This window comes from Schistocerca nitens, chromosome 8 (assembly GCF_023898315.1).
Source record: "Schistocerca nitens isolate TAMUIC-IGC-003100 chromosome 8, iqSchNite1.1, whole genome shotgun sequence".
In the NCBI taxonomy this organism is placed as follows: Eukaryota; Metazoa; Arthropoda; class Insecta; order Orthoptera; family Acrididae; genus Schistocerca; species Schistocerca nitens.
In genome coordinates, this window is record NC_064621.1 from 562,750,321 (window position 1) to 562,771,946 (window position 21,626).

The window sequence follows — 21,626 nt, forward strand, 5'->3', positions numbered from 1 at the left end:
TACAGTGGGCTGTTAATTGTATTAGCTTGAGAGCCTCCTTCTCTCGATTGCAATCTATTAAACTGTTTACTTAATAATGAGGCACTATCCACCTCAGTAAACAAACGTCATGCAGGCTGTTGCCGCGTATTTGTTATTGACACTAGTACAGTATGTACCAGCTATGCACAGACAGCAAACTACCGAGCTGATGGCTTTCACAAAACAGAGCTTCTTATTACAAATAAAACTGACCCTTACTCAACACAAAGACAACGGTTTGTAATAAAAACAAAATTGTTGACTCACACATTTTTTTCCATCAGAAAGTCAGATATGCTTCGTCTTCTTCGTTTGAAAACTGTTTGGCCCACGCATCTTGCACTACTCTGGGGAACTGTGAATCTATCTCATATTGTTATTCAATACGTGTGTAGCATGCCAACACATTACATTACAACAACGTACGTACCCCTACTGCTATCACCTTCCAACACTTGCCCACTCTTGCGCTCTCTCACAATCAGTTAAACGAAACAAAATTTCCTGTAAAGGTAGAGAGTATATGGGCCGTCAATAGAAACAAAAGCATTTCTAAGAAACAGAAAGTTGTTAACATTGAAATGGATATAAATGTATATGTAAGGAAGTCTGTTTCGAAGGTAGCTGTTTGTGTGGAGTGTAGCCTTGTGTGGAATTGAAACATGGATAATAGAAAGTCCAGGCAAGATGAGGACAGTAAACTATGAGAAGTGGTGCTGCAGATGAATACTTAAGAAACCTTATACGTTGACTGAAAAAAGATTCGCAAAACCAACAAGGAATTGCGCGACATAAACGAAAGTTGGTAGGCGTGTTTTTACATCTGAAATATGGTATCTCTCCAGGTTTCACTCCAGTTGCATAAGATTGGAGCCAGTGGCGTCACTATAATGATGCAAACCAGGTTTCCTCTAAATATACGTTGTAACGGTCGTGAGCGTTAGCTACTATTGAGACTGGACGTGAAGAGTTCATGTTGGTCAAGAATACTTTTAGGGCGAAAAAGACGTCATTATTAATATATCATTCAGTTTGAACGATGTCGTGTAATAGGGCTACAAGAAGCTGGATGTTCCTTCTCTGATGCTGCAGAAAGACTTGGAAGAAAATGTAGCCAGCTTACATGAATACCGCCAGCGGTGGTCACTCAGAATGTACGGTCGCAAGATGATAGGGCTCTGGACAGCCGCATGGCACTACCGAGAGGGAATATCATCGTGTTCGGCGTATGGCTCTGACGCTTCGTACTGCGTCTGCAGCATCAATTTGAGCAGTAGTTAATACCAAAGTGACATAACGAACTGTTACAAATCGATTACTTCAGGGACAGCTCAGTGCCAGACGCTCTGTAGCATGCATTCCAGTGACCCCCAACCATCGCCGTTTGGAATTTTAGTGGTGTGAACCAAGAGCTCACTGGAGTGCAGGGTGGACGTCTGTTGCGTTTTCTGGTGAATGCTGGTACCACCTCTGTGCCAGTGACGGCCGTGTGTTGGTTCGTGGGAGGTCATTTGATGGCCTGCAAACAACCTGTCTGAATGCTAGTCCCACGGGACATACACTTGGAGTTATGGTCAGTAGTGCTATTTCGTATGACAGCCAGAGGTCCCTCGTGGTTATTCCAAGCACCCTGACAGCATATTTGTACGTCAGTCTGGTGTTTTCTACCTGTTGTACTGAACATTCGTGAACAGCATTCCAGGGGTGTTCTCCTACAGTGTAACGCTTGGCCGTATACCGCTGTGGTAACCCAACAACCTCTATTGAGTGTCGACATCTACATCTACATCTACATCTTCATCCATACTCCGCAAGCCACCTGACGGTGTGTGGCGGAGGGTACTTTGAGTACCTCTACCGGTTCTCCCTTCTATTCCGGTCTCGTATTGTTCGTGGAAAGAAAGATTGACGGTCTGCCTCTGTGTGGGCTCTAATCTCTGATTTTGTCCTCATGGTCCCTTCGCGACGTATACGTAGGAGGGAGCAATATACTGCTTGACTCTTCGGTGAAGGTATGTTCTCGAAACTTCACCGAGCTACTGAGCGTCTCTCCTGCAGTGTATTCCACTTGAGTTTATCTATCATCTCCGTAACGCTTTCGCGATTACTAAATGATCCTATAATGAAGTGCGCTGCCCTCCGTTGGATCTTCTCTATCTCTTCTATCAACCCTATCTGGTACGGATCCCACACTGGTGAGCAATATTCAAGCAGTGGGTGAACAAGTGTATTGTAACCTACTTTCTTTGTTTTCGGATTGCATTTCCTTAGGATTCTTCCAATGAATCTCAGTCTGGCATCTGCTTTACAGACGATCAACTTTATATGACCATTCCATTTTACATCACTCCTAATGCCTGCCGGCCGAAGTGGCCGTGCGGTTAAAGGCGCTGCAGTCTGGAACCGCAAGACCGCTACGGTCGCAGGTTCGAATCCTGCCTCGGGCATGGATGTTTGTGATGTCCTTAGGTTAGTTAGGTTTAACTAGTTCTAAGTTCTAGGGGACTCATGACCTCAGCAGTTGAGTCCCATAGTGCTCAGAGCCATTTGAACCATTTTTTGAACTCCTAATGCCTACTCCCAGGTAATTTATGGAATTAACTGCTTCCAGTTGCTGACCTGCTATTTTGTAGCTAAATGATAAGGGATCTTTCTTTCTATGTATTCGCAGCACATTACACTTGTCTACATTGAGATCCAATTGCCATTCCCTGCACCATGCGTCAATTCGTTGCAGATCCTACTGCATTTCAGTACAATTTTCCATTGTTACAACCTCTCGATATACCACGGCATTATCCGCAAAAAGCCTCAGTGAACTTCCGATGTTATCCACCAGGTCATTTATGTATATTTTGAACAGCAACGATCCTACAACACTCCTCTGCGGCAAACCTAAAATCACTCTTACTTCGGAAGACTTCTCTCCACTGAGAATGACATGCTGCGTTCTGTTATCTGGGAAATCTTCAATCCAATCACACAATTGGTCTGATAGTTTATATGCTCTTACTTTGTTCATTAAACGACTGTGGGGAACTGTATCGAACGCCTTGCGGAAGTCAAGAAAAACAGCATCTTCCTGGGAACCCGTGTCTATGGCCCTCTGAGTCTCGTGGACGAATAGCGCGAGCTGTGTTTCACACGATCGTCTTTTTCGAAACCCATGCTGATTCCTACAGAGATCATGTTAGATCACCATATCTGTCTCCATTCGAGCACATATGAGACTTCATCGGACAAGTGGAGTGTCATCTACAAATAGTATTACTCGTCCCTGTATTGACCGACAAAGTGGAACAGGCATGTAACTCCATCCCACAACATGACCCCTGGCCCTTGTACAATATAATGCATGCGCGTTTGCATGCCTGCATTCAACGTTCTGACGGCTACACCGGTTATTAATGAACCAGCATGTTATTCACGTACCACTTGCAATGGCATATCTCGCGCTTACATTAACCTGTGGTTTTTCAATGTTAATTACTTAAATATGCTACCTAGACAAATTTATTCCAGAAATTTCATTACTCTACATTAATTATTTTTTGGTGTTCCGATTTTTCCCGGTTATATATATATATGTATTTTATGGAACGGGTGGAGACTCTTGGTAACGATGTACCTGAGAAACTTTAATACACGATGATTAACGTATAAGTGGGTAGACAGAAAATATGTTCAGATATTTTAGGCGAAAGATAGTGGTCATACTGAAGGACCAGTAGTCCTGTCTGATGAAACGTGGAAAATGCGTAAGGTATGATCAGTGGCTGTCTTCCACTTTTTGGATCTACATTGTGTCATGAATGTATCATAGAATTACTGTAAATTAAACGTGAACGTGTAAGAATGTGATGTTTTATATTTGTAGACGATTTGGTTCTCTTTCAAAACTATGAACGTATGGAAATGTTTTAAGCAGAGTAATATTCTCGAAATGACTATGCAGTGGAAACCAATATTACAGAAATAAAAGATGAGCAAACAGGAGATGGAAAGTAGTTTAAATTGCTGTTAAATGGAGAAAATCTCAGGTGTGCTTAACAATGCGAACACTAATGAAAGAACGTGTGCAGGTGAAACAAAATCCCGAGTGGCAACGCTACATTTCGCATTTATCAAAAATAGGAAGATACTTTGCAGCAATATTAATATCAAATTGAGAAATCAACTAATGGTGTGTGTCACATACGGCGTTCCTTTATATGACGCAGAAATTTGGACACTGAGGGAGGGGGACAGGGAGCAGTTTGAGACTTTGTCGCGCACAATAGAAAAGATACGGGGGCGTGCCGAAAAGCAATACCTCCGAATTTTTTATGCGAGAAATCTTAAGGATTTTTCAATGAAACAAGCTTTATTAACATCTACATCATTTTTCTGCGTGTCTACACATATTTTGTCAACATAGTCACACTGGCGATAAACATGTGTAGAAAGTTTGACATTGTCGTCAGACCCACAACCCCTTCTCTGCTTGAGCCGCTCCATCACCATCAAAGTGAAGTCTTCGAAGGTACTCTTTAAGTTTTGGAAACAGATAAAAATCGGATGGGGCTAAATCTGGACACTATGGAGAACGATCGATGACATCGAACCCGAGACGTCGGATTGTTGCAAATGTCGCAGTGCTCATCTAAGGTCTGACGTTGTCATACTGAAGGAGAGAGTGCGTCATGTGTGAACGAACTCCTCGTCGAAACTCGATTGCAGCACGGCGTTTCTCACACACCGCCGTGTTACGCGCAGCATTTCGGACCCCTCTAGCGACAGGGGGTTGCAGCTTGCGTCAACGAAGCCGTAAAGCCGACCGTGTAATATGCGTGGAGTGACTGCAATACAAAACCAATGAAAGTTACGATTCATCAACGAAGCCGTAAAGCCGACCGTGTGATATTCGTGGAGTGATTGCAATACCTCAACCGATAAAAGTTACGATGCATTACCATTCAGCATGAACACGTAAAATAGGTCCAACATGCTTAATAAAGAAGAAATACTAAGCTGTGCCGGTATTTTTTTTTTTTTTGTAACAGATGGAACCCAAGGAACTAGACTTAGTTACCGGTAACCTCGAAAGCATCGTACACCATCTTGAATCAACCAATGATTTGTTACGCTCATTAATCGCGACTAATCACGGAGTTGTGAATGAATAACAACGTCAGTGTTACAAAAGTCGCACTGGGAGGAAACTAAATACGGCTGGATAATTCTAACGTTTTGAGCTCTAACGGCTTTCCTTTCGTTTGAGTACAGATGATGAAGTAATATTTTGTATTTTAATCACAAGGTTGGAGTTCCTACTGTCTTTTCACAGGTTATGAATCAATGTTCGAAAGGTACGCAATGAGTATCTGCTGATATTTAGAAAGAAAGTGCGGAGTTGATCGGTGCGAGCAGCTAAGCGAGAGAGAGGTTGAGAGGAAGAAGAATAGAGAGATTGAAGGGAGGGAGGGAGACAGAGAGAGCTGCAAGCAGTGAGAAACGACAGTGGAACTGGACGGCCTGTTACCTGGTCTGCAGACACAAGGTCGTCAGCGTGTAACCGCAGACTGTCAACCAGTGGTTCATCTTATAATTGCTTAAATTACTCTGGCAACTGAAGTCTCTCGAACTGTGAACTTCACGGTCTGTATTAGATAGTCTTACGTCTCTTCATACCTCAGACTTCAAGAAGAATATAATAATTCCAATCCCAAAGAAAGCAGGTGTTGACAGATGTGAGAATTACCGAACAATCAGTTTAATAAGCCACAGCTGCAAAATACTAACACGAATTCTTTACAGACGAATGGAAAAACTAGTAGAAGCCGACCTCGGGGAAGATCAGTTTGGATTCCGTAGAAATACTGGAACACGTGAGGCAATACTGACCTTACGACTTATCTTAGAAGAAAGATTAAGGAAAGGCAAACCTACGTTTCTAGCATTTGTAGATTTAGAGAAAGCTTTTGACAATGTTGACTGGAATACTCTCTTTCAAATTCTAAAGGTGGCTGGGGTAAAATACAGGGAGCGAAAGGCTATTTACAATTTGTACACAAACCAGTTGGCAGTTATAAGGGTCGAGGGACATGAAAGGGAAGCAGTGATTGGGAAGGGAGTAAGACAGGGTTGTAGCCTCTCCCCGATGTTATTCAATCTGTATATTGAGCAAGCAGTAAAGGAAACAAAAGTAAAATTCGGAATAGGTATTAAAATCCATGGAGAAGAAATAAAAACCTTGAGGTTCGCCGATGACATTGTAATTCTGTCAGAGGCAGCAAAGGACATGGAAGAGCAGTTGAACGGAATGGATGGTGTCTTGAAGGGAGGATATGAGATGAACATCAACAAAAGCAAAACGAGGATAATGGAATGTAGTCGAATTAAGTCGGGTGATGTTGAGGGTATTAGATTAGGAAATGAGACACTTAAAGTAGTAAAGGAGTTTTGCTATTTGGGGAGCAAAATAACTGATGATGGTAGAAGTAGAGAGGATATAAAATGTAGACTGGCAACGGCAAGGAAAGCGTTTCTGAAGAAGAGAAATTTGTTAACATCGAATATAGATTTAAGTGTCAGGAAGTCATTTCTGAAAGTATTTGTATGGAGTGTAGCCATTTATGGAAGTGAAATATGGACGGTAAATAGTTTGGACAAGAAGAGAACAGAAGCTTTCGAAATGTGGTGCTACAGAAGAATGCTGAAGATTAGATGGGTAGATCACATAACTAATGAGGAGGTACTGAATAGGATTGGGGAGAAGAGGAGTTTGTGGCACAACTTGACCAGAAGAAGGGATCGGTTGGTAGGACATGTTCTGAGGCATCAAGGGATCATCAATTTAGTATTGGAGGGCAGCGTGGAGGGTAAAAATCGTAGGGGGAGACCAAGAGATGAATACACTAAGCAGATTCAGAAGGATTTAGGTTACATTAGGTACTGGGAGATGAAGAAGCTTGCACAGGATAGTGTAGCATGGAGAGCTGCATCAAACCAGTCTCAGGACTGAAGACCACAACAACAACAACAACAACGTCTCTTCAGTGTGCTTGAGCTCTTGTTACAAGTATGTCACGAACATGCCCCTCCAGCAAGAGGTTAATTGTGGTGGACTCTGACCACCACCACAGATATTGGATGTTGACAGCTCCAGAAAACTGTCAAAAGTGAGATTAAGAGATGTTGCTACATCTTTTTAAGTGAATTTCCCTAACAAGAAACCAGCATACAATAATTGTTGGCACTGTTTTCAAGACGCGCTCTAAATGGGTATTCCTAAATAAATTTAGGCCCCTTTTACAGCCGACTTCTGAGTGAACTCTGCAGATATGTTAAATAGCCTTCTACTTCCTCGCTGCTCCTAGCCGCCAACCATCTCTCTGTACTTTTGCGCTCATAGCGCCCAGTCTCATGCAAAGGAACCTATCTAATGGTCAGCGCCATATTCGGTGAAAATTAATAATTACAAACTGAGAAGTGTTTCAATAAAATTAAAATCATAGGAAAATAGTTCCACACTCTAAGAACAAAATGAATGTTTCCGAATTTATCAGATACCAGATACAGAGAGCGATAGGTCATCTACAATTTGTGCAGAAATCAGAAGATATAAGAATCAAAGCTTGTAGTTGAGAAAGGAGTGAGACAGGTTTGTAACATATCCCCCATGTCATCCAGTCTATACATCGAGAAGATAGTAAAGGAAACCAAGAAGAAATCTCAAAAGAGGATTAATATTCACGGCGAAGAAATGAAAACAGGCCTATTGATGAGACAGAAATTCTGTCAGAGACGGCAGTGGGTAGTGTCTTTAAAAGAGGTTAGCAGTTGAATATCAACAAAAGTAAAACAGGGCTAATGAGCGAAGTCGCATTATATCAGGTTTTCTCAGAGGGTATTAGATTATTAAATCAGAAACTGAAACAAGTAGATGAGATTTGCAACTTGGGCAGCAAACATTACGTGATGATGGCTGAAGTACGGAGGATATAAAATGCGAATCGGCAACAGCAACACCTGGTTTTCTGAGAAAGATAAATGTCTTAATATCGAATATAAATTTAAGTGTAGGAAATGTTTTCTGAACGAATGTGTCGTGGGTGTAGTCTCATATGGAACTGAAATGAGAACGTTAAGTGTCTCTAAGACAAAAAGAAAATACAAGCTTGTGAATTATGGAACTGCAATGGAATGCTACGGTTCAGATGGAGAAGTGGTTTATAGAATCGAAGAGGAAAGATCTTTCCAGGTCACAACTTTATTAAAAACAGAGAGAGGTTGATATGACACAGCATGACACATCAAAGAATACCTAATTTGCAATAGTTATACGGAGAAGAAAAGACTAGCATCGGAAATACAAAGTGGAGAGCTGCACCACACCGGTCTTCGGACTGAAGACCACACCCACAACACAAATAAGGAATTGTTATGCTAACTTTACGTCTTATCTATTGATAACAAAACGATACATTTGACTTTAGTTCGATTTTAGTAATATCTCCACCTCGGAGTTACAAATTATCTAAGTCTTTCTCTGCGTGCTCGTTTGGTGATGTTTTTCTGGGTGTACAGTCGAATTGCTGATTCCACTTTACGCACGGTATTTCGACAATCGATCTAATCGTGCTGCGAACTGTGATGCTACGGGTACTCGCTGCGGGCGTGCATTAAGCCACATCTCTCTGTCCCTGGAGAAAACAGCTGGCTCGGTTGTCGAGATATCGTGTATAAAATGGTATGAATAACTCAGTCGAACACAGTGTAGCAGGCACTTAAGAGGGAGGACCGACAGTTATTTGCATTTGGTAATGAAATGAGGAATTTTATGTATGGTTATTGTTGCTATATGTTGTATTATATTTTATGTTTTACTGTTAGACACATGCTTTATTCAGGTGAAACGACTTTAATTAATGACGATGAATATCCTAACTTAATCTTCTGAACCTCTTTCTATAAGGTGAGCAAAAACACCGTTCGGACAGTAGTAATTTTCTTCATTAAAACTACGACCTGTTTACGCCGATTTATGCGCACCCTCATCAGGGTGCTGATACGAGCAGGGATTAGAAAGATAGTATTTTCTTCTTTTTACACTGGCTTAGTAAATATTGTTACATGGAGTACAATAGATCTGTACATTAGTTACTTGCATAAATTGTAAGTAGGTAGTGCATTGGACTATTCTCCTCCATACAACAATATTTACTAAACCAGTGTAAAAAGAAAAATTGTAAAATATTTACTTTCTAATCCCTGTTTAAACTGCTTGAGGATGTACCGAAATTGATGTGAAACCGGTCATGCTTTTAATAAAAAAACTTTCTACAGTCAGAGCGGTGTGTTTTGCCTCCTTATAAGCACGTGGACGTTTGGCTGTGGCTGCCCGAAATTCAAAATAATGTGATTTTGTGATGTTGGACACTTATATTAGCTTATCATTCGCGCCCTCTACTGGCTATAACTCGTGTTTGTATAAATATACGACGCCCCCACACCACGACACTGACAACTTTACACGTTTACAGGTTGGAGGCGAGGTACTGGCAGAACTGAAGCTGTGAGGACGGGGCGTGAGTCGTGCTAGGGTAGCTCAGATGGTAGAGCACTGGCCCGCGAAAGGCAGAGGTTCCGAGTTCGAGTCTCGGTCCGGCCCACAGTTTTAATCTGCCAGGAAGTTTCAAGCCAGCTTGTGCTTACACTGCCTGCAAGCATACGATGAGGGGCCGTGGTTGCCAAACCCTACCTTGGCCAGAAAGATGGCGACATCTCTGGCAAACTGAGAACGTGTGGAGTTTTCTGGGGAGGCCTTCCAACGATCTCGGGATTTTGACGATATAACGCGCCAGTTCGACAGAATTTGGCACGATATTTTTTTGAAGAGGACACCCAACATCTCTTTCGGTCAATGGCAAGCCAAATAACTGGTTGATATTGGCCAGATATGGAGCAAGGCATTATTGACCTGCTCAATTAGTGAAGCCTCTTGAATAAATCACCAAATTTTTCTGAAACTGTAGTCATTCTCTGTACATGTACATCATATCTACCGATATCCGTCCCAATCGAATAATTCCTTCATGATACATCTCGTTTTTGTCTTAGAGTGTATAAGACGAAAAATTTGTATTAATGGAGGAGGAGGAATGAAATTCTGAACAATTACTTTGCAATCGTGCAAGATCGCCTGCTGGCTTATGCGGCAAATATTCACAACACCACCGTTGGCACTCCGTCTTGTTAGTTTGGTGCCGGACGTAAGGGCAGCTTTTGTGAGCGTCTTGATCTCGCACGTGTGTGTCAGCCACCAGGTCCCTGAGTGAGGGGCGGGCAGTGAAGCGCCCGTCCGCAGATGCGCACACCTCCAGCCTCCCCCGAGGGTCGGTAATTGGGTTTGCGCGAGACGTGCGCGCCCACCCTCTGCCAGGCACCCCGACGGCGGCTGTCTTTGTTCCCAGGCCGGACAATTATCTGTGTAATTGAGTGGCCGCCAGCAGTGACTGACCACGTGTCCTGGATCACGCTCTTTCCTCGAGGGCTGGCTGGGCTGGTCTCCTTGCGGACCAAACCCGCAGCAGCTGGGGGCAACGGTCTAGTAGCAGACGCTGCAGTAAAGCCCTCAATTTCGTGAGCCCTTGCCAGTTCCACGAATATACACACTGTTATCGTACTGTTACACAGTAATTACGAATACGATTTCTCAGGTTTTTTTCGGCGTGGCTGATTAATCGTATGCTTTCGGGTGTTCAGCCGAATAGCTGCGTCCACTTTCCCACGCAATATTTCGGGAACTGACCCGGTCGTCTTCTTTTCGTGTTGAGCGAGTTCTGCGAACCACTGCCTGGTCTTCAGTCTGTCAGTAAAGTGTTGTCATAGCTCAGTTTCTCAGAGCCCGCACTGTTAATCACTCAAACACATACTGGCCCAGCATTTCCCAGGTCTGAAGGTTGAGATGACCGGCGAGATTTGAATTGAGTACGGCATTCCAAGGCACGCTTAAAAGTGAAACCTCCATTAAAGTTGATTAGATTTTTGGGAGCCTTTATTCCCTTTGATTTCTTAATTACGCCGTCACAGAAACGAGGAGTTAGCGCCAACGTACCAGTCTTGTCGTGTTTCAGTTCATGGTTATACTGTAGGTGGTACTGACGGCAGCTTGTGACCTCCCCCCGTCACTTATCGACCTTAATGATAGTGAAAAATTAAACCACGTGTACCTAATGGAAATTTGGGAAAAGGAATCGTCACCGAAGTTAATCTGTCGGCAAAGAGTGAGGAAGGGTTACATCTAAATGAAAGGAAAAATGCAAATGAAATTGGTGGAAATTAATTTAGAAAAAGGGTAAAGTTAATAAAGAAAGTAAATGTGCAGTTGTTACGTTAACAATTAACTGGCGTTAATTAGATATTTGAGATATGCGAAAAATTACAGTCGCCAGTCCTATGGACAACTGCTATAATAACTGAAAAAGATAGGTTAATGCACATATAATTAGCACTAAAAGCGTGGCAACTGAAGGTTGACACGTGTTGTGTGAAAACTGAATGTTTGACAGAAGTAATAAATTTCGCTACACTCTGACTTAATTCAGCAAAAGAATTAATGAAACCAGAAAACTGAAAGTTAATTTAGTGACTTAAATTAACAGTGAACTTTGTTTCTGAAGCACTACGAAATTAAATAAAATAAGGTTAGTCTTGGGCTACCTCAACAATCATCTCAAAAGCAACTTGAATCTAGGCAATTTAGAAATAAAAGATTTAACTTTGAACTTGAATTAAATTATTTTGAACAATTAACAATAGTAAAATTTAGTACGTACCAAGCTGAGCTGCAGTCATAGGTAAGCTAAAATATAGTAACAAAACTCGCACTCTTAATTTGTGCTTGTGTAATCTAAATATAATTCTGTTTGGTTATGGTAGCCAGCTATGAATACTTTAACTGAACTTTGAAATTAAATGAAATGGAATGATATTACTTTAATGCTGGCGTTTGAATTTCAACGATACTCGGGTTCATTTCGGTAAAGGAAGGGACCCTGCTTAGTAATGGAATTGGGACAATGAGCAACAAAGATTCATGCTAAGTTGCTGTATTTTAGTGATGCAAATCGAACTGTTTGAAAAGCTGAGGTCTGCCGTACAGTTCTTAAATACGATCTTTCAGTCTTCCTTGTTGGTTGATTGAAGGTTTGAAGTCGTCGATAGAGGAGGTGGCGACAGTCACTTACTGTCGGCCGTCGCTGTTGCAGAAGCTGGATGTTGGCGCGCCTTTTTCTAGACACGGTCACCAGGCGAAATAGGCTCTTGATGTGTGCCAGCTAATGTTTCCCGACCGCGGCACAGTGCCAGAAACTATCATAGCAAGTCGAGCGCAATTACATGCTGCCAAACCCAACCCCGAAAGCTCGGCAACTCGGTGGACCATCACTCAACCCACCAGCTCCACCGTCCTACTCCAGCCAGACTCTCATGTGCCCGCGCTCCACGCGGCAGAGTTAACACTACCCAAGATCCTAAACACTTTGGTTCTCCACACGAGGTCAGAGATTTTCTCTGCCTCGTGATGACTGGGTGTTGTGTGATGTCCTTAGGTTAGTTAGGTTTAAGTAGTTCTAAGTTCTAGGGGACTGATGACCATAGATGTTAAGTCCCATAGTGCTCAGAGCCATTTGAACCATTTTTTTTTCTCCACACGACCTATCGATGTAGTTGTACGATAGCATAGTTTTCCCTAGGCAAGTCCCAGCGTAAAAATACAGATAATATTTACAAAACAAACCAATTATGCATCGACATAAATGCACCCACCCACCCACCCACACACACACACACACACACACACACACACACACACATATATATATATATATATATATATATATATATATATATATACTCCTGGAAATTGAAATAAGAACACCGTGAATTCATTGTCCCAGGAAGGGGAAACTTTATTGACACATTCCTGGGGTCAGATACATCACATGATCACACTGACAGAACCACAGGCACATAGACACAGGCAACAGAGCATGCACAATGTCGGCACTAGTACAGTGTATATCCACCTTTCGCAGCAATGCAGGCTGCTATTCTCCCATGGAGACGATCGTAGAGATGCTGGATGTAGTCCTGTGGAACGGCTTGCCATGCCATTTCCACCTGGCGCCTCAGTTGGACCAGCGTTCGTGCTGGACGTGCAGACCGCGTGAGACGACGCTTCATCCAGTCCCAAACATGCTCAATGGGGGACAGATCCGGAGATCTTGCTGGCCAGGGTAGTTGACTTACACCTTCTAGAGCACGTTGGGTGGCACGGGATACATGCGGACGTGCATTGTCCTGTTGGAACAGCAAGTTCCCTTGCCGGTCTAGGAATGGTAGAACGATGGGTTCGATGACGGTTTGGATGTACCGTGCACTATTCAGTGTCCCCTCGACGATCACCAGTGGTGTACGGCCAGTGTAGGAGATCGCTCCCCACACCATGATGCCGGGTGTTGGCCCTGTGTGCCTCGGTCGTATGCAGTCCTGATTGTGGCGCTCACCTGCACGGCGCCAAACACGCATACGACCATCATTGGCACCAAGGCAGAAGCGACTCTCATCGCTGAAGACGACACGTCCCCATTCGTCCCTCCATTCACGCCTGTCGCGACACCACTGGAGGCGGGCTGCACGATGTTGGGGCGTGAGCGGAAGACGGCCTAACGGTGTGCGGGACCGTAGCCCAGCTTCATGGAGACGGTTGCGAATGGTCCTCGCCGATACCCCAGGAGCAACAGTGTCCCTAATTTGCTGGGAAGTGGCGGTGCGGTCCCCTACGGCACTGCGTAGGATCCTACGGTCTTGGCGTGCATCCGTGTGTCGCTGCGGTCCGGTCCCAGGTCGACGGGCACGTGCACCTTTCGCCGACCACTGGCGACAACATCGATGTACTGTGGAGACCTCACGCCCCACGTGTTGAGCAATTCGGCGGTACGTCCACCCGGCCTCCCGCATGCCCACTATACGCCCTCGCTCAAAGTCCGTCAACTGCACATACGGTTCACGTCCACGCTGTCGCGGCATGCTACCAGTGTTAAAGACTGCGATGGAGCTCCGTATGCCACGGCAAACTGGCTGACACTGACGGCGGCGGTGCACAAATGCTGCGCAGCTAGCGCCATTCGACGGCCAACACCGCGGTTCCTGGTGTGTCCGCTGTGCCGTGCGTGTGATCATTGCTTGTACAGCCCTCTCGCAGTGTCCGGAGCAAGTATGGTGGGTCTGACACACCGGTGTCAATGTGTTCTTTTTTCCATTTCCAGGAGTGTATATATATTAAAACAATTACAATAGATAAAGACACAGAACACAGAAATGCCATATCTTCAGGTAGCAAAATAAGGAAAAAATTTATAGTATAGTAGATGGAAATAGGAGGATATACATTTCCGGCGTTACAAGCTGACATGCCTGGACGTTTTTAGTCTGGTGTATCACCGATGTTCCTTGCGCTTCTCCTCGACTGTTCCAGCAGTCTGACCTGCGTAATGTACGCCGCATTCGCATGGAACTCGGTACATGCCCGACTTCCAGAGATCTATCATGTGTCTTCATAAGGTTTAGAGACTGGATTAATAACAAACATGTAGAAAAATTAAGATAGTGGCTTAGTATTTCACATGATCCGTGTAGTCTCATAATGCTTCAGATGTTCTACATATTGTCCTCGCGTTTGAGGAGAACGCACAGAACGTTCACACAACCAATGCGCAAGTCTCATAAGGGTACTTGTTTTCGATGTTGAACTCTCACTTCACATTCGCAGTTTCTTCGCTCTTGGCGAACCGTCAGAGACTGATTCTGCACTTTATCGTGGTAGGTTCATATTGATAACACCATGTCTCGTTACCGGTGATCATTTTTTCAGAAAATAACTGTTTTCGTTTCAGTTGTAATCAAGACTTTAATAAAAATGGCAAAGTAAATGTTAATCAGAACACTGGGAGGAGTTGAGGTCTAAATAACAATATATTCATTCATTCTTGACATCACAAGACAAAAAAATGGCTAAAGAAACGACATACAAAGTTTTTTTATTGGACAAACGCTTTCAGTAACACGCGGTCTATGGTGAACAAAGTGATCAGCTGGGGATCAACACACGACAATCCGCGGTATGGCTCAAAATCTACGCTACTATCAAGCGTCTATACTCTACTATTCCATAAAGAAAAATATGGTTCCAAAGAAAAGTGTCTCGAGAAGCATATATTTGAGCCCTACGCCGTAGCAGCGAATACTTCACCCTCCTGCTGGTCAGGGCGGCACACCACGACGCACTCGGTGTCTCGAGTCATGGACGGCAGCAATCTGTTATTAATGGCGCGCGTACGAATAAAAATGCAAGTAGGCAGTCTCGCGTTCGGCTAATTCGGAACGCAGGTACTATCCTAGGAGCCTCTGAAAGCCCAGTGGATTCCAGTGTGCAGGTGGACCCGTTTGCTGTTCTGCCAAACCAATTTGACCCCGTGCCACGACTATGCGTGACGGAATATGTCGAATATTTAGACGGCCGACTCTAAACAAATAAGTATGTGTGTGATGCTAGAAGCAGTACCTCTGATGGTTCAGATGGTGACTGGCACAGGCTCTAAGTGGCACACTAGCGAAGGACACAAGTCTCACCATTCAGGTAAAGACCAGCAGTTCTTTACTAGCGAAGCACCGGTACAAGAGTGTTGTCTTCTCTTTCTCTCAGCTTTCCTTGCCACCTCAGTAGCATAGCACATTTACATCTTAGACTACTCCCACTTTAGCACAAGCACATCACGAGCTGCCGGCCGGTGTGGCCAAGTGGTTCTAGGCGCTTCAGTCTGGAACCGCGCGACTGCTACCGTCGCAGGTTCGAATCCTGCCTCGGGCATGGATGTGTGTGATGTCCTTAGGTTGGTTAGGTTTAAGTAGTTCTAAGTCCTAAGTTCTAAGTTCTCAGATGTTAAGTCCCATAGTGCTCAGAGCCATTTGAACCGAATCACGAGCTGGAGTGCTGAATTGAGAAAAGGAAAAAATATTCAGCTTCACGGCCTCTTTCCCACGTGTTTACGCTATGTCTTTGCTAAAAGAATAACCTGGATGGAATCGCTACCTTCCATACAAAGATGGTTATCTCCCCTGTTGCGGTCATTTCGAACTTCCCAAAGAATGGCCATAAATTTCCTAAAAGCCTTGTGCCTTTACAAATATGTTTTTTAGCAGAGTCTGGACATCTGGGCGCCACTGACCTGTCCCACGGAAATTCGCAGAAACACAGTCATCTCTTTGGCTTCCTGCCTAACAAGGGCCCATCCTCTGCTTTATTGGCGGTCATCAATGCTCTGCCGATAGCAGCAGCGACTCCTTGGCGCTAGTCAGCCTATCTGGATGTGGCCGCCGACCGACCGGCGCCATCCAACGTGTCTACACAATGAGACCAAGGAACTGGCAGTTCGCAACGTTTCCACCCAGGTTCCACAGAAAAAAATGCTACCCTCGGCCCTCAGCTGCCAACTGCTTGTACTAAAGTCATTTAAATATTCACCCTCTTCCTTTGAACGCAGGTAAAGCTTACTACTATTCCTTTTCTAGAACAAACAAGCAAGAGCGTTAACTACTGCCAACCATTTCAGCATATGACTAAAGTCATATCGTATCCAGTATAGCAACCAAGCAAAAATGATCATCTTCCCTAAGAACATTAAGAAGCTGAACACTGTATCAGAAATGAGAGTGCCCTCCAATCTCTCAAACTTTTCATATTCTTTTTCCCTCTTCAAAAAATTCTGGAGAACTCCTTAAGCACTTGATTTAGAGATGTTTATTTCGTTGCTGTTTGTGATATTTCTGACGTAACAATATTGACACACTGTGGCATAACGTCCACAACATGCCACTGCTTGCTCGCTACTGACTGGTCATATGGATGTCTGTTGTTTACTTGTGAAAGTTCATCCGCCTTGTGGACGTGAGACAGCATCTGGCAATATAAGTAATGGAAACGGAACACCACAGCCGTATTTTCAAAGCATTTATTATTCACGTCCTGTTTACTAAGAAACAACTTATATAGTTACAACTCCTGTGGTTAATAACTTAACTGACGTAAAAATTATGTAGAAATTTGAATCATAAAGCGGATAAAAGTACATGAACATAAAATCACGCTGTAGAAAAACGTATCGTCACAGTAATTATAAGTGTGGTTTGCAGCATATGAAAAAAAAAAAATGTAACCTTCTAAGACTACGATTGGTTTACTTTAAAACTATGACAATATAAAACAACATAGTCTCCAACAACCAAGAATTTTGAAAAGACCAATATATCAAACATGACCCAACTGAGAAATATATAGCGATATACAACGACGGACCCAAACATTATGGCCACCAGATCAGTAGCATGTTGTCCCACTTTTCAAACACAGCTCAACGGAGATTCTGCTTGGTGAGGGTTCTACAAGTTCTTGACAGGACTCCATAAGTATGTGGAACCATTTGTCTACGCACGCAAATTCGCGCAAATTACGGGATGATGGTTTACGGGCACGCAGCTGAGGCCCAATACATGTTCAAATGGTTACAGATCAGGCATATATGCTGGCCAGGGTATCGATGTGAATTCACTGTATAATGCCCTTCAAACTACAATACTACAACTGAGACCTTGCAACACAGACAGTTATCCTGCTGAAATATGTCATCGCCGTAGGGGGAGACTTCAAACAGGAAGCAGTGCAGCTGGTCCGCAATAATGTTCACGTAGTTCACCGCTGCCATGATCCCTTCTATTACCACCACAGATACCATGAAAGACCAGCCCAGTGTACCCTATAGCGTAATTCTGCTCTCACTGGCCTGCATCTATGGTGCAGTGCATGTTTCGTGCAGCCATTCGCCTGGGTAACAGCGTGTGAGGGCCCAGTCATCGAACTGGTGTAATGAGTAATGCGATTCATTTCACAGGCGACACGTTTTATCGATCCACGGTGAAAACTCAGTGATTCTGCGGCCACTGCAGTCGTAACTGACTATGTCGTTAGGTCAACAGAGAAACACACAGGGATTGTGTGACGTGCAGCTTGATGCTCAAGAATGAGCTTTCACACTTGTGCGAGCACCAGCATTGTACTTCGTCGTCAGAGATCTACCACAGAGCGCTGCCCATCCTGGATAACACAGTGGGGGGGGGGGGGGGGGGTATCCTCTACGATTCGTGATGAGACGTGGTCGTCCAACACCATGCGGCCTACGCGTTATTTCACCATCCTTCAACCACTTTGCAACAGGCGACCAGCCTCGCTGGTTCAGAGATTCTCGTTTCAAGCCGCAGCGCCATAACGATATACCCTTTGTCAAAACCGCTTATATCAATGCGCTTCCGCATTTGCGACCCGACCCGTATATTCGCTATAATGACTGCCCATTCGTCTCTCTTCCGTTTGCATTCTTTTGTTACTGCATCAGATGCCCGTAACACCAACAGGAGACGTTCAATCTCGCAGTGGGCAGTGGTAATAATGTCTTGGCTCATCAATGTACAACAAACATGATACGTAAAAGGTTGTAGAAATGGTGTCAAGTACGAAAAGATGCAGCAAGAAACACAGACGGTATCTTATATTTTACATCAGTTCGTATTCTATTATGTCGGTTAAATTTTCGTGATGGTATTTACCTTTAAAGTCGTGTGTTCATTGAGCATTTCGTGTGGATATTTCCTTGTATTAATGTATAGTTTCCAGTTCTTCGAGATTGTTCATAGTATGTCCTTTCGATATGCTGTGTAATATATCTAACCCAGTTTCTGTTTTGTCGGCTTTGTAATGTCGGGTTTTCTCATGTAAACAGAAGCTTTACGGAATACTATCACTATTTCTAAAGTTTCCTTTAAATCTAGTGACAAAATTTGGCCAATGCAGAAATTGTTACCAAAGCGAGCGAAATTTTAACACCGGTTTTAAACAACAAACTAGAAAGAGTGATAGCAGTCCGTCAAAGCTTCTATTTGCATATAAAAACTCAACACCACAAACTGAGAAAATTGAAACTGCATTAGATGTATTACACGTAATAGCGAAAGGGCTTACTATGAGCGTTTTCGAAGAACTGGGAACTGCATACTCGTACAAGAAGATATCCACACGAAATCCTAAATGAACACACAGACTTGAAACATACGAGGGCTGTTCCGAAAGTAAGTTCCGACAGATCACGTAATGAAAACGGCAGTGCAAATCCGATGGAGATGTGTACGGATGAATTGGGCAGTGAGTCCAGTATGTCTTTCAATCGCCTGACGTCGCTCTTTTCAGTTCTGATCGCGCAGCGAGCGCGTAAAGATGACCGTAAAGCCGTCGGCACACGGACCGTGCTGTCGAACGTCAACGTTGAGCGTGCTGGGTTCAACGTGCTGCTGAACGCTCACAAACGATGCGACTCGTGCACACGTCAAGTGGGCTCCAGTGTGGTATATGCGATAGCAACGCACTCCAGCGGCAGTTGTGGGATGTTTCCAGTTCGTAAATTACACTGTTTACTAAACGGGCGCGCATAAAATTCCCACGTTATCTCTATTAAAACGGACACTTCCTCCACTATCCATATGCTAGTCACGTTATTCTATATTTAATATACACAAATAAAAACTTCATTAGCCATGTTCATGTTTTAAGACAAAAAGGAAATTACCATGTCCAATCAACAAGGACACAGGCTTATAAAAGTTGCATTACAAACAGTTCGGTACAAATCTTCAATAGTTATTCACATAAGATAAATATTATTTCATCATTCCCACATTTTAGTAAAACCCCAAGGTCATTCTTACTTGATCACTGTTCCTACCTAGTGGAAGACTATGAATTACGAAACGTAAAGGAGCAAAATATCATTATACAAGTAGCACAAGCCGTCCTATGGATTAAGTCAATCGGACAAACTCACTTCTTAAAAAAAAAAGGTGAACTTATATTTATGTAACATCAAATGCTGTAGTAGATACTTACATTAAACTAATAATAAAGCATCAGAACCTACTAAAAACGCGAATGTTAGGAAAAAAAATTGAAGATGTGCTGGGACGCGAACCACCGCCGTAACACGCATCCCGTTGTACTTCGTTAAAGCTACTTACTACACTAAAACGATAATCCGCCATTCGTGGCGTGCCCTAGCATCTTGGCGCATGCTATGTTACTAACTGAAATTTAATTATAACAAATTGCACCAAGAACAATAAGTTTTTGGTGGATCCCCATTGTGTCATTGCCCCGAAATGGCATACTCTGATAATACTCCAGTTACAATAATTCTTTTGTCTCGAATATGATGCTTTTATTAATTTTATTTTAACGAATCCCTCAGTTAACAACGGGTTTTAGAGTGATTCTCAATTTTCTGGTGCTCTGAAACGGCATATATACGTATAGGCTTGAAATGTATGTCAATATGGCGTCTCACAACTCTGTGTTGAAGGGAGACGGCGTGCGTGTGACGTAGGTGGCGTGCCATCTCATTGGTGAACGCTCGGACGCACGCTCAGAATATCTGACATGCTAGATATTGCTCTGCGCGTTCAGAAAGACTCCCGAAAGTGCCATTCCACGCTATGACGTCAGAAACTCGGCACGCTCAACGCCCAACGTTCGGATGCATGGTCCGTGTGCCGACGGCTTAACCGTAGTCCCTCACGGTAAGACTGGATTCCCGCTGTGAGCTTTCGCCTGATTCGAAGTAGCCCGACGTAACGTTCTTGTCTTGCAATTCCTACTTTATGACAATTCCCGGAGTCACACTGACTGGGAGTGTTTGATTACCCACGATACAGCCCGGACATGGTTTTCTCTAGTGTTCGTTTCTGCTCACATGATCCGCTGGCTATGAAGACAACATTTTGGTACAGGCAACAAGCTGCAGACCAGCGTAGTGAGTTGGCGGAGAGCAGAGGCAGCTGCGTTCTATAACCAGGGTAATGGTACAACGCCGTGGAAAACGTCTACCTCGGAGCGGAGACTACGTAGAGTAGCAGCTGGATAGCTAACTGTTACAAATAAAACATTTTTGATTTTCACTGTGGTTTCCGTACCGCGACCGATCGGATGACGACAAACGAATAGCCCTCGTACTATACAAATATACTTGAAAAGAACAGTCAAAATATTGTGTAAGTAGGCTGTTTAGGTTTTTTTATTGGTAACGCCACCTCTGTATGAAAATCACTGGCTGTGCTGTGTGCAGTCTGTGGCTGCTTTGCATTGTTGTAATACTCGCCATTGTAGTGTTAGGCAGCTGGCTGTGAACAGCGCATAGCGTTGCGCAGTTGGAGGTGAGCCGCCAGCAGTGGTGGATGTGGGGAGAGAGGTGGCGGAGTTTTGTAATTTGTCATGAACTGCTATATATATATGATGATATCAAGGTAAATACATTGTTTGTTCTCTATTAATATCTTTCATTTGCTAACTATCCCTATCAGTAGTTAGTGCCTTCCATAGTTTGAATCTTTTATTTAGCTGGCAGTAGTGGCGCTCGCTGTATTGCAGTAGCTTGAGGAGCGAAGATTTTTGTGAGGTAAGTGATTTA